Here is a 14465-nt window from a genome sequence, read left to right on the forward strand (position 1 = left end):
AGATTGACAGGTGCCACTGCACCATTGATTGGCTTTTCATTTGAGTGTGGGTGGTAACAGCTAATTTTATACTGTCACCCAAAGAATAAGGGAACCCCTGGGAAACATATCCTCTTTATCATTACCCCAAAAAATTACAAAACAAATCTTTCCATGCAATTGTGGTGAGAATGAGGGCTGTTACTCTGATTACAAAGGCTACTTCATAGGACAGCAGGCAACGTGTGGATATACTATTTAAAATGACAAATGCCAAGATGTGTGTGGTATGTGTGGGTGTGTGCCTGTGTGTATGTAAAGAATTTGAAATTGCCTTCTGCAACAGTTTACTAGGGCTGCCCTAACAAAGTACTGCTGACTGGGTGACTCAGAACAACAGAAGTTTGTTGTCTCAAAGTGCTAGAGGCCAGAAGTTTGAGACTAAGCTGTCAGTGGGGCCATGAAACCTATAGGGAAGACCTTCCTTGTATCTTTATCTTCTGGTGGTTACCAGAAACCCTTGATATTCCTTGGTTTGTAGATACACCCCTCTGATCCTGGTCTGTACACATCAGTGTACTCCCCGTGCCTTCACAGTCTTCCCTTTGTATCTGTTTCTATGTTCAAATTTCCTCTTTTATGTGGACACCAGCAGTACTGGATTAAGGCCTACCCAAATGACCTCATTTTAACTGGATTACCGCTATAAAGACTCTGTTTCCAAATAAGGCTACATTCTGAGGGACGAGGGGGTTAGGACTTCAAAATATTTTTTGTTGGGGGAGATATAATTCCACCTTTAATAAGCTATTTTGTAAGCTATTTTGAAATTGTAAGCTATTTTGAAATTGCACCAGCCAAGTTCATCTTTGGGCTAGACATTTTTTTTTAATGGTGAAATGAAAACGGTGTGTCTTTCCCTGTTAAAATTCCTTTTGCAAATTCCCAATCTTGCCTTGACTAAACTAAAGGGATTTTGTAATTCTTTTTCGTTTAGAGGGAAGGGATCAGTTATGCACCCAGTGGCTGAATTGGTTGGTACTATCGGCTGTTTCAGTTTAGAGAGTGGGCACACCTGGTGAGGTGGGGGTAGTTCAAAAGCAGAAAATTTAGGAGGACAGGTGCAGGTCACGTGACAGCTGTTCTTACTTTGGTCATGGCTTTATGCCTAATAACTATTCTAGCACAATTGCTCTCAGCTAACTGGAGTTGACTGGGTAATTAATTCACGAAGGTTTTGAGTCTGATGTTATCTTATATCATCATACCTTGGTATCTGTGAGGGATTGGTTCCAGGACCCCTGAGGATCCCAAAATCTGCGCACACCCAAATCTGGCAGACAGCCCTGCAGAACCTGCATATAGGTAAAGTAAACCCTCATCCGTGGGTTTCATATCCCATGAATACTGTATTTTCCATCCACATTTGCTTGCAGATGTGGAACCCATGGATACAGGCGACCAACAGGATCTGTTGAAAAACATCTGCGTAGAAATGGACCCACAAGGTTCAACCCATGTTGTTCAAGGATTAGCTGTACACTGTGCTCCTTCTGTGTGACCCTAACTTGATTGTAACCAGGCTATTGCTTTGCTTTTCTACCCATGTGCCTTTATGTACACGGTTTCCCCTTCCTGGAATGCCCACAGCTGCGTCTGTATTTGCCCAATTCCTAACTTTCCCTTGAAGCAGAGGTTCTGGAAATTTTGTTCTTAGATCAGCAGGAGCATGAACGGCCTGGGGACTTGTTAGAAATGCAAATTTGTGGGTCTCACTCCACGTTTACTGAATCAGAAACTCCAGCCTTGGGCCCAGCACTGAGTTTAAGTACCCTTCCAGGTGATTTTGATCACACTTAAGCTTGAGGACCACGGCCTGGGGCTAGAGCTTTCCAGGTTCTCTTCATGAAGCACACGGCCTAATCCCCCAGCTGGAGGTTGTTCCATCTTCATTTGGTTTTCTTGTGCTGTCTTATCAGTACTCCTTTTAGGGAGTGACAACTCAGTGTTCTACTATCCCCTCCTGGATTACACGAAGTTTGAAGGTCAGTCATACCCACCTTTGTCTTCTCCACATTGCTTACCTCTTACGCTCAGGCAGTACTTGTTAGATGAGTGAACTCTTGATTATTTAAATGGCCTGCATCTGTGCTTTATAGGAGATCTGGTTTTGCAAGGTCTAATTCATTTTCTGCCACCCATCTGTGTTTTTGAGCTTACCTCAGCATATGAGTGAGACTTCCTGTAAGATCCAGTCTCCTTGGCATGGCCACCCTGGTCCTCTCTGGTTATCCAGCATGGCTTTTCTCCCAGCGGCTGGTCAAGCAGAAGCCTCTGCAGTTTCTTAAACCCACCCGGATCCCTTCCTCCCCTGTGCTGTGGTATGTGCATTTTTCTGAAATACTCTTATCCTTTATGTGTGTGCGCCTGCTTACTCTATATTATTTTTATATTTTTTACTCTATTTTTTATTTTTACGCTATTTCTTTTTTTAAATTTATTGAAATGGAATCTCACTCTATTGCTCAGGCTGGAGTGCAGTGGTGCAATCTCAGCTAACTGCAACCTCCAGCTCCTGTGTTCAAGTAATTCTTGTGGCCCAGACTCCCGAGCAGCTGGGATTACAGGAACGCACCACCACTCCTGGCTGATTTCTTTTTAGTACAGATATGTTTCACCATATTGACCAGGCTGGTCTTGAACTCCTGGCCTCAAGTGATCTACCCACCTCGGCCTCCCAAAGTGCTGAGATTACAGGCAAGAGCCACTATTTTATTTTTTTATTTTTATTTGTTTATTTTTCAGACCGTGTCTCTCTTTGTTGCCAGGCTAGAGTGCAGTGGCCCAAAGTCAGCTCACTGCAACCTCTGCCTCCCAGGTTCAAGCGATTCTTCTGCCTCAGCCTTCCGAGTAGCTGGGACTACAGGCACGTGCCACTGTGCCCCGCTAATTTTCTGTATTTTTAGTAGAGACGGGGTTTCACCATGTTGGACAGGATGGTCTTGATGTCTTGACCTCGTGATCTGCCCACCTCGGCCTCCCAAAGTGCTGGGATTACAGGCATGAGCCACCACACCTGGCCCTTTATTTTTTTAAACAACCTAACTGGGCCGGGCGTGATGGCTCACATCTGTAATCCCAGCACTTTGGGAGGCCGAGGTGGGCAGATAATGAGGTCAGGAGTTCAAGACTATTCTGGCCAACATGGTGAAACACCGTCTCTACTAAAAATACAAAAATTAGCCGGGTGCGGTGATGTGTGCCTGTAGTCCCAGCTACTCAGAAGGCTAAGGCGGAAGAATTGCTTGAACCTGGGAGGCGGTAGTTGCAATGAGCTGAGATTGTGCCACTGCTTTCCAGTCTGGGTGACACAGCAACACTCCATCTCAAAAAACAAACAAACAAAACAACAAAACCTAACTAAAGCATTATCTCCTCTGGAAATTCTCTCCCCCACTTTTTTTTGTTGTTGTTGTTGAGACAGGGTCTCACTGTGTTGTCCAGACTGGAGTACAGTAGTGCAATCAAGGCTCACTGCAGGCTTGAACTGGGTTCAAGCAATCTTTATGCCTTGGCCTCCCAAAGTTCTGGGATTATAGGTGTGAACCACTGTGGTCAGCCCCTTCTCTCCCCTCGATGATTTTGGTGCCTTCCCCTCTCCTCGTCTTTTTCAGAGTATCTTAATTGTTCCTTCCTCTAAGTCCCTTGTGACCACAGTTCGGTGGGTGTAGTCTGTCCTTTCTAACTCAATGCCTCCAACATAGCAAGGCCTCAATCAATATTTATGGAATGGGTGGATGATAATCTGAGAATTTAGCTTAAACATCACAAAAATGCCCTAGGAAGCAACGCGCCCCTCCTCAGCCCCTCTGCTCCCTGCCTTGTCTTTCACCCCAAGGGCTAGCAGTCCTCCCGGCATTCAGTTAAACAGACTTTTTTTAACCTTCAATACGCCCTTCCCTAGAAGTGAGACTAGTTAAATGATTTTGCCAAAGCATTTTTGTGCACATACAAAGACATATAATGAAGACAAGTAGCTGCTGTGTTCACCTCCCTGTAAGCAAATATCAATAGAATAATGAAATTTTTGTGTTAGGATATTTTTATCCAGTCTGAAGACAAATGACTCAAGTCATACAGGGTAGTCAATACTTTGGAAATAAACCATATTAATTCCACTATAAATAACTAATGTTCACCTAGCCCCAACTCTGGGTCAAATATTTTCCAAGATGCTAGGGACAAAGGGTCGCTCTCTCACCCTAATTTTCTTGTTCTCCCTCCCTCTCTCTTTCGCTTTTTCTCTGTCTCAATTATCTCTTTCATCAGATGCTGTCTGTCACATACTATGCTAGGCTTGTGGATATAACAGCAAATAGGAGAGACTTAGTCTCATGGTATTTAAAGATAAGAGTCTCTGAACAATAATTAATCACACATGTATTCCCTATGCCTAGCCTAATATCTGACAGTGATGCTTGTTAATGGATCAATGAATGAATCAAACAAATCATGAATAAACTAATTAAAAATGTTCCTATGCATTTTGCTTAAGAACAGCCAGCAGTTCATGTTTTATCAGTGCATGTGATTTGGGGGCTGTCATTTCTGGCTAGGTGCTAGATATTTCAGATAATTCCTCCCATATTCTCCTTCTCCATTCATTTATCACTCTCCTCTTTTTTCTTTCTCTCTTAGTCTCACAGATAAATGATAGGTTAGAATCAGAGCAAGAGAATCTATTCAAGGTTGCTTTTTTCTTTTTTTTTAAACTTCAAAGCTCTGGTTTTGCAGAGCCATCTGAATTCCTTGTGATGTTGACAAAATATAAAGTAGGGTACCTCCAAGTTCAGCAGAAGCCTGCCAACCACTATCTTGTAGGCTGATATCTGCCACTGGGGGAGCTGCAAGTTCAAAAGGTCTCTCACTGGGAGTCTGCCCTGGAAGCTGACTGTGGCCCTCATCTGATAGCCTCACGGGAGAGTTCCTAACTCCCTTTCCTGCAGTGAGGCTATTACTCACAAGTCCCCAGAACTGATGAAAATAGCTGCAAGGACAAATTTAGATAACAGTGGGGGAAAAAATGGTTTGTGGATCAGAGATGCAAATTGGCAATGGTGTTGGGTAATAAATGAGTCCAATCTGTGTAAGAGGCTGGGGTCATGCCTATTATTGTCCCACACAGCCACACTGGCGAGAGCAGGACTTTGGCAGGCATTTATCACAGAGTATATTACAAATGTCATTAGTGAAACATTAATATTACAAAACATTTTAGAAAGGCTGAAGCAATCATTTCATTTTAATAACATAGGACAGTTCTCATAGATTTCCTTTATTTTCTCCTCAAGCAGAAAATGAGGAAAATACCAGGATGATCAGATCTCGCTCTTTGTTTGCAAATTGCAAACTGAAACTGTTGATCACTGCATTTCTTTCTTCTTAAATCGGGTCTGCTTGACATGTGATGTGCCATGCATTTCTCTTTATTTAAGGAGACAGAAGACCCTGCTATTTGGAGGTAAGAGAACTGCCCCTTGTTGGTTGAAAATTGTAAGCTCTGAAGATGGATTTTTTAGGCTCCCAATAAATACTGAGCTGCATTTGTATCATCTTCTGCTATGCTTCAAAGAGAAAAAAAAGAGACCTCTGATGCTCTTAGCATAATAGCAAAGGCTTTAGGAGTTGAGGGATACTTCCAAAGACACCTGACTTTAACCCCTGGAATTCTGGCCACTTCCACAAAGAGTAGCCAGAGAAATAATCTCACTGGCCTCTGTCAAACTTCTTCCTGGATTAAGCATCTATTATATGCTGTAATTTTGCTGGGAATTGAAAGGAGTATTAATAATAAAACCAAAAAAGACAAATCTGAATTTATAAACAATACATAAAATCATTGACTTACAGAATATTAGAGTTGCAAACCATTTTAGGCAGGTCCTAATTTTTTCTATGAGAAAATGGAGAACAACTGGCTTTGCTCAGACTAGTTGGGCATATTTGAGAGAGAATTGGGACAAGAAACTAGGACTTTAGACTATATAAAGAAGGAGTTCAAGACTTAGATGAGTGTCAAGGCAAATACAGTGAGGCAATTCAGAAAAAATGCAACCACAAACAGATCTCAAACACCAATATGAGACATTATATAATCAAGTGACAAAATATGTGATACAGATAGAAGGACTAGGACTGGACAGCAGGGGGAGGCCAGTGACATTAGATTTGAAACTGTCCAAGGGTGGCATTTGAGTTTCAGCCGATGATGCTTGAGTGTCATAAAATAGATGGTATTGGAAGAGGCTAGTCTCGATTTGATGAATTAATGACTAATAAATATTAAAGGGCAAAGGGCAAAAATGATCAATAAACATGCAGAAGAAGGAATGGACAGGATGTAGGTAGGAGACAGTAAAGGGTCATACCCAGTGGAGAAGGGGATTTGTGTTGAGAGCTGAGTCTGATGGACGATGTAGCCTTGGCTCATCTCCTGTGCCAGGCACAAGGAGTGAGAATAAAAGCATGAATAATTTAGATCTCCTGTCAGACCTGGACGCAGATCCCAGCTCTCCTAAATCCTAGCCTAAGGACTTTTCCATAGAAGCAAATAGCTTCTTGCAGCTGCTTCCTCTGGCAGTATATGCATATAGATTTTCTTCTGTGCAGTTAAAAAATTTAGATTCGTGCTTGCCAAGGTAGATAAGTCTGGGTTTTGTCTCAGCATGAGAAGCCATCAATAAGTTATAAAAATAAATAAGAAAACAAATTAAACCAACAGGTGATGGTGGTGTTCTGTGTAGCTCAAGGGGGTCAATGATGGGGAGAGAATTACAAGTAAATACAATTGAAATAAAAACTGAGATGATCTAGGAAGGGTAGCCTGTTCTTCTGACCTCACACTTTATGTACATGTTAATACCTTTCTTTGAAGCTGTATAAATTCACTTTGGTCAGAAATTCCCAAGTTTTTCCCCCGAAGTGATCAGGCCCGTTGCTCATGCTTCCTCCCATCCCATCTGGAGCTTTCTTCTCTGATACTGAATGATGTGGCAAATTGACATTTCTGCAATAGCATAGAAAAAGAACAGACTTTATGATGTATGCACTGCATTTTCATGCTCCGGGGCATAGATAATTTAGCAGTGGCTTGAAATGAAGGAGAAAACATTGAAAGTCCTGTGGGAATTGGATAATACCATTGGGTTGAATGTTATTTGTATGACTTTGGAAATAATTAATTTCCCAAATCTACTTTGTTTTCCAAGTTGATTAGTCTACTTGTTGCAGGTGATTCTTTGATGGTTAGTGAAACTCTCAGGATGTGGGGTTGGTAAGTATTTACTAATGAAACCAGGCATTAAATGGCATTTTATTCCAATGTCCCAAATAGAGGAGGGGCCATTCCAGTGGCCTGCCTTCCTGGGAAGGAGAGACCTTTGCCCAGGATTGAGGAGACCTGGGTTCTATTTCCAACTTTGATGAAGACAGTGAACTCCTCCATAAGCAATTTACTCATCCTTGGACTTCCCACCCCAGGACTGGTACATAAGAATTGTCAACTAATGTGTTGCTGAATGGATGCCAAGCTAGTTGTGTAATTCTGTACATTTGCCTCTGGGTCTCAGTTTTGTCAGTTGCATAATAATAGCATCATTGGTGCTCATATTTAAAGTCCTCTTACTGCACTAAAATCCTATGACACAAGCCTTACATGATTTGGGCTTAACTTGTTTAAATATCTTTTTGCCGCAATCTGATCAAAATGTTAGCTAGAAGCCTGAGATAAATTGAAAAATCTTCCTGTTTTTTTCTAATGATAAAAAGTCTGTTTAAGGCAACTTCTATTTAAAAAAAAAAAAAAACTATATATAGGTAGTTACGAATTATTTAGGCATGAGACCATGTCAATAGCAATGAAATAAAATATTATTAAACTATTATAAAAAACAAATAGCTGGGGACGGTGGCTCATGCCTATAATCCCAGCACTTTGGGAGGCTGAGGCAGGCGGATCACCAGGTCAGGAGTTAGAGACCAGCCTGGCCAATATGGTGAAACCCCGTCTCTACTAAAAAATACAAAAAAATTAGCTGGACATGGTGGCAGGCGCCTGTAGTCCCAGCTATTCGGGAGACTGAGGCAGGAGAATGGCATGAACCCGGGAGGTGGAGCTTGCAGTGAGTCCAGATCGCGCCACTGCACGCCAGCCTGGGTGACAGAGTGAGACTCCATCTCAAAAATAATAATAATAATAAAAATTAAAAAATACAAATATAAATACAAAAATTAACCGGGCGTGGTGGTGTGTGCCCTGTAGTCCCAGCTACTCAGGAGGCTGAGGCAGAAGAATCGATTGAACCCGGGAGGCGGATGTTGCAGTGAGTGAGCCGAGACTGCACCACTGCATTCCAGCCTGGGTGACCGAGCGAGACTCCATTTAAAAAAAAAAAAAAAAAGTTACATTTATGGGTCAGGATGCGTTACCCTGGTTCATTCAGCATTATTTTTAATTTTAAAAATTAGCCCAAATGGGTGGCTCTAACATTATGAATTACCTAGTAAGATAAAGTTAATGAGAAGAAAGCTTTGCCTGACATAAGAGCTTAAGAAATCTATATCAAGTCCATTGCTGAATGACGAGATGTGAGTGCAAGGTGATTTATTTTACATTTTAATGTAAATGCAATGTAATATCCTTCTAGAGATTACGTTTGTCCTTTTGCCTCCACTGCAAGAAGAGCCAAAAATATGCCTTAGAATTTTGGAAGAGAATTGCCCATCTTCAAGGAATGGTATTGGTCTCCCTGGTATCGCTGATGAGGTTCCTGGGGAAGAATAAGAACTCCTAGCATCATTGATGTAGCTTCTTTTAGATGGGTGAGGCTGAACAATAACTCTACTTATTGTATAGAGAAGAGGAGAATAATCAGGTCTTTCATGTTTTGTGTATTTAAAAGGGAAGGCTGCTGGACCTCTAAAGTATGGATTTCTGGTTGGGGAGGAGATTGGGTTGTTCTGGACCAAGAAAGTGTGTGGATACAGCAGAAGCAGCCATGAGTAGACATATGAAGGCCAGCTGGTCCCTGGGTGGTAGCTGTGTGTTGCAATGGAAAGATCTGAGCCCTGATCTATGCACACTTAGCGGCACATTAGATTGTTTTAACATTGAAGGACTGGGTGGACCCTTCTACAGACAGGCCTGGGCGAGTTTCTGTTTAGGTGGAAGCTCAGATCCTGCTGGTGGGGTGGGTACAGGTAAGCCTTCAACAGGAATACAGACTTCAGGAGGCAGTAAGCAGATTCTAGCTCTGGCATTGTTTGGGAGAGGATATGTCTGCCCTCCCAACCCTCCTCTACTTTTGGACTTCTAAAAAGTACCTGGACAATTCAGGAGGTAAGAGGCATCTAAGAAGCACATTATAGACTTCCTGTTAATGATGCAGATTAGGCCTTGAACCATTCATTGATAAATAATAAAAAATATTTAAAATAATAAAGAATAAAAAAGTTGTACTGGCAGCTCGAGTTACGGGAAAAGTTTATAGTATTTTTACAAGTAATATGTACTCATTTAGAAAATGTAGAGAATGCAGAGAAGTAGGAAAAGTAAGAGCATTCAAATTCACAAACTCAACGATCTCTGTGAATACTTTGGTGTGACTATCCCCTTAAGGAAATAGTGCTTTAATAAGTTGACTGCAAATATTCATGGGCCAACTGCATATCTTTTGATGGGGGAATATTTTGCGCAGAGTGGTGGACTGGAGCCACCACTCAGGCAGTGCAGCCTTTCAGACTCCACAGGCACCTAGGTTTGGTTTTTATTGTGAACTAAAAGGTCCACGAAGAATTTTTGTCTTGTTCACTGCAGACTCCCAGCAGCTAGAACAGTAACTGAAACATAGTTGCACTCAAAATATATTTACTAAGTGAATGAATGGATGAACATGTGCATGTCAGTTGGGGTTACCAAATTTGGCAAATAAATACCTAGCATTCTCATTTAAATATACATTTTTTTTTTTTTTTGAGACGGAGTCTCACTGTGTTGCCCAGGCTGGAGTGCAGTGGCCGGATCTCAGCTCACTGCAAGCTCTGCCTCCTGGGTTTATGCCATTCTCCTGCCTCAGCCTCCCGAGTAGCTGGGACTACAGGTGCCCGCCACCTCGCCTGGCTAGTTTTTTGTATTTTTTTAGTAGAGACGGGGTTTCACTGTGTTAGCCAGGCCGGTCTCGATCTCCTGACCTCGTGATCTGCCCGTCTCGGCCTCCCAAAGTGCTGGGATTACAGGCTTGAGCCACCGCGCCCAGCCTAAATATACATTTTTAATAAACTTTTTTAGTGTAAATACAACATTGCATGGATATATTCGTACTAAAAATTATTTGTTATTTATCTGAGATTCAAATTTAAGTAGATATCCTATCATTTATCTTGTACCCCCTTTTAGGAGGTTCTGGTTCTTCTAGATTTTCTCGTTCTGTTGTATTTTCTTGTTCCTTGTTATTGGAATATTGAAGCTGTGCTTCCCAGGAGAAGGGAGGTAGATGACTGAAGTGTAACTTTCAGAAGGCAGAATAAAGCTTGACACAGCCTGCTTTATCCAAATGACCCATAACCTGCAGTCCTACCAGCCTCTCAAAGAGTGAAACTTTGCAGCTGGCAGAGATGTGTATGGCACAGCTGTGCTGCCAGTCACTGAAGAAACCATGTCTTGGGGAACCTAAGGAGAAAAACTCAGTGGCAATTGCTTGTCAGTGAAAACAGGTGAAGTGGTTACTTATTTAACATTAGGCTATGAAGTGAGTCTATCCTCGATAAGGAAAGGATAAAAGCTTATGTATGAGAAATTTCATATTCAGTTGAAATGAATACATAGCCTGCACCTTCTTTCTTGGGTAGTTGTGATGTCAGCTCTCCCTGGGGTTCTTTCTTTGACCCACTTCTCTTCTCATTCTAGGTTAGCTCCTCCACTCCCATGGTTTTAACCGATGAGTTACAAATCTAATGTCTGTAATGCAGATACTCATCCAATAGGTCAATGTAGAACACTTACTATGTGTGAACAAGATGCTTTGGGATAAAATACTCTCGTTTCTAGTCCTGATTTCTGCAACAGTCTTTTTAGTGGAGACAAAATCAAATATTCAGGAAATAGATATGAAAGTATTGTGATAACTGCAATGAAGGAAAAACAGAGTAAAATGAGCCTGGCAGAGAATAACTGAAAAACAAGGATGGTGTTGCCAGGGTAGAGAGAAAGGAGAGGGTAGTACTACAAGACAGGCAGGCATAGGCCAGTCACAGAGTCTTGTAGACCGTGTAAAATAATTTGCTCTTCATGATGAGAGCAGTGGAACTCCATTACAATGTGTTAAGGTAGGGAATAAAATAAACAAGATATACATTTTGAAATAAACAATAAACAAGATTTACATTTTCAAGATTGACATTTTGTAAAGCTTGCTGTGACTATGGTATGAAGAATGAATTGAAGGTCAATACTGGATATAGGTGAGGTCAGTTAGAAAGCATTATGAGTAGTCCGTTAAGAGACGAAGGTAATTTGTTCTAGGATGTTGGTGGTAGAGACAGAGAATGAATGATGTGGGAGTTAGGTAAGAAGTAAATGGCGGGACTTGATGATGGGTTAAATGGGCTGGTGAAGATGAAGGGGTATCAGGATTGGCTTATAGGTTTCTGATATGCACAGCCTGCCGGTGTGCCATTTACTGAGCTATGGATGACTGGAGGAAGGCCAGGTTTGCAGAGTGAGAGCCTAAGTTTGGGGACATCCTGAATTTAATGTCCCCTCAGAGCTTCATGTTGTATAGGCAGTTGGATTTATTGGTACAGGAACTTAAAAGGTCTGGGCTACATATTTATATTGGAACTCATTGACAGCTGGCTGGTGTTTGAAGCCATGAGCTTGCCTAAAGCAAGAGTATAGAGTGAAAATAAAGGGAAGTGATATGTTTAATTTCTGAGAAGCTACCTACTTAAAAGATTATACAGAGAAGGATGCCAGGGAAATTGGGAAGTAGACAGGTAAAACCAATGTCGTATGGTGCCGTCAGTACCAAGAGTTGAAGGGGAGTAGACAGAGTCACTTCAAAGGTTAAGTCGAGTAGAATGGAGATTAGCAGGGGCAGGGCCTGGTGGTGAGGAAAATGGGTAGATGTTGGTCAAAGGGTACAAAGTTTCACTTATGTAGAATGAAAGATTTCTAGAGATCGAATATATAGCATGGAGGCTATAGTTAATAATACTGTATTGTGTACTTGAGATTTGCTAAGAGAGTAGATCTTAAGTGTTTTTACCTCACGTAGTTATAAAACTATGTTATAAAACTATGTGAGGTGATGGATATGTTCATTAGTGTGACTAATCAGCTCACTATATATATGTATATGAGGATACTCTGTTTGTATATCTCAAAATTAGGTTAAGGAAGATAAAGAACCAAAAATTTCAATTAGATTTATTGTCACTGGGGTCACTGACAACCTCTGTAGGGTTGTCTTGGTAGAGAAAGAGATGTAAGTCAGCTTGAAGAGGACTGAGTTTTGGCAGGTGAGAAAATGAACATGGCAAGTCAAGAAAACACTGTTATTTTGAAAGTTTTCACTCCAGGAGAGTAGCTAGAACAGTAACTGGTTATAGAGTGAAGTCAATAAATAGAGAGAGAAGAAAAATACAGGAAAAGAAGAGTGATTAATAGTGTAAGAATTCTGCATAAGTGTGCGAAAATGGGTCTCAACATAAGTTGAGGAGCTGACCCAGGATAAGAAAAGGGACATTTTCTCCACAGTAACAGCAAGAAACAGACATGTTTCAGCTCCAAAGGTATGTAGGTTTGGTGTTGGAAGATTGAGGTCTCCTAATGATTTACCTGTTCGTGTGATGTACCAGGTGAGGTCATTCATCTACTGAGAGTAAAGTAAATTGGGCAGTACTGGTTCCTAAGTGAATTCTGCTAGTGTTTACATAAGCACTCAGCTAAAATGTGAGTTGAGCACACAGTGAACAGTGTGGGATGGTTGGATGATTAGAATAGTGGCAATGTAACACACTTCCTTTCAAAAACTTCCTGACATGGTCACCATTAGTGTTTTATTGCTCCCAACATTTTTTTGGCCTGTAATTATATATTTTCATGGGCAATACACCTGTCTAATACAAACAAGCTAGAATTCCCTTCAAGTGTAATTAATTTTATGATGACAAAGCTGAAAAAATACATTTGAAAGGTTATTTCCATTATATGTTATAATGTCTAAAAATGCCTGCAAATATTTCAGTTTTATGCTTAAAGATGATTAGCAGTTATTGTCAACACCAGAAACTCTTTTCTGAAACCACTGAATTGGAATTAACTTTACAATGGCATATGTGAAGTTAAGAATATGAGCAATTGATGTTAATGAACAAAATATAAGTCATTTTGAGTGTTTTCTTAAAACCATGTCTTTCTTTTAAAAGAGTAAGTAAAAGTAATTAAATGTAAATACTAGTGTTTGAAGGTAAAGTTGAGATGTTCGATGAATAAGAATAATGTATCTCAGAAAGTTTAATTTTTCTTGAACTCTGAATTAAATGAAGCAGGAATTATATCAGAATGGTTTTTTTCCTTCCCATTTAACAATTTGCCATTCATGTAGAGCATTTATGTATTTTAAACTTTATAGCTATTATTTCTTACATGTCTTAATGCAAATACCCTGAAGTTAAATTGAGGGTTGAACAATCTTTTGTTAATCTTGTCCAAACTCATGCCAACAAAGAATTACTTTTTGACGAATAAAATTAAATTTTATAAAGATTTTTAGTTTGCTAATTCCGAGAGTCAACATTTTCTCTGACCTTTTAACACGTTTTTAAAAAGGGGCTTTTAAGAGCCCACATTGCCAAGACAATCCTAACCCAAAAGAACAAAGCTGGAGGCATGATGCTACCTGACTTCAAACTATACTATAAGGCTACAGTAACCAAAACAGCATGGTACTGGTACCAAAACAGAGATATAGACCAATGGAGCAGAACAAAGCCCTCAGAAATAATAGCATACATCTACAACCATCTGATCTTTGACAAACCTGACAAAAACAAGAAATGGGGGAAGGATTCCCTATTTAATAAATGGTGCTGGGAAAACTGGCTAGCCATATGTAGAAAGCTGAAACTGGATCCCTTCCTTATACCTTATACAAAAATTAATTCAAGATGGTTTAGAGACTTAAATGTTAGAACTAAAACCATAAAAATCCTAGAAGAAAACCTAGGCAATACCAGTCAGGACATAGGCATGGGCAAGGACTTCATGTCTAAAACACCAAAAGCAATGGCAATGAAAGCCAAAAGTGACAAATGGGATCTAATTAAACTGAAGAGCTTCTGCACAGCAAAAGAAACTACCATCAGAGTGAACAGGCAACCTACAGAATGGGAGAAAATTTTTGCAATCTACTCATATGACAAAGGGC

Source organism: Colobus angolensis, unplaced genomic scaffold (assembly GCF_000951035.1).
Source record: "Colobus angolensis palliatus isolate OR3802 unplaced genomic scaffold, Cang.pa_1.0 Scaffold148, whole genome shotgun sequence".
Lineage (NCBI taxonomy): Eukaryota > Metazoa > Chordata > Mammalia > Primates > Cercopithecidae > Colobus > Colobus angolensis.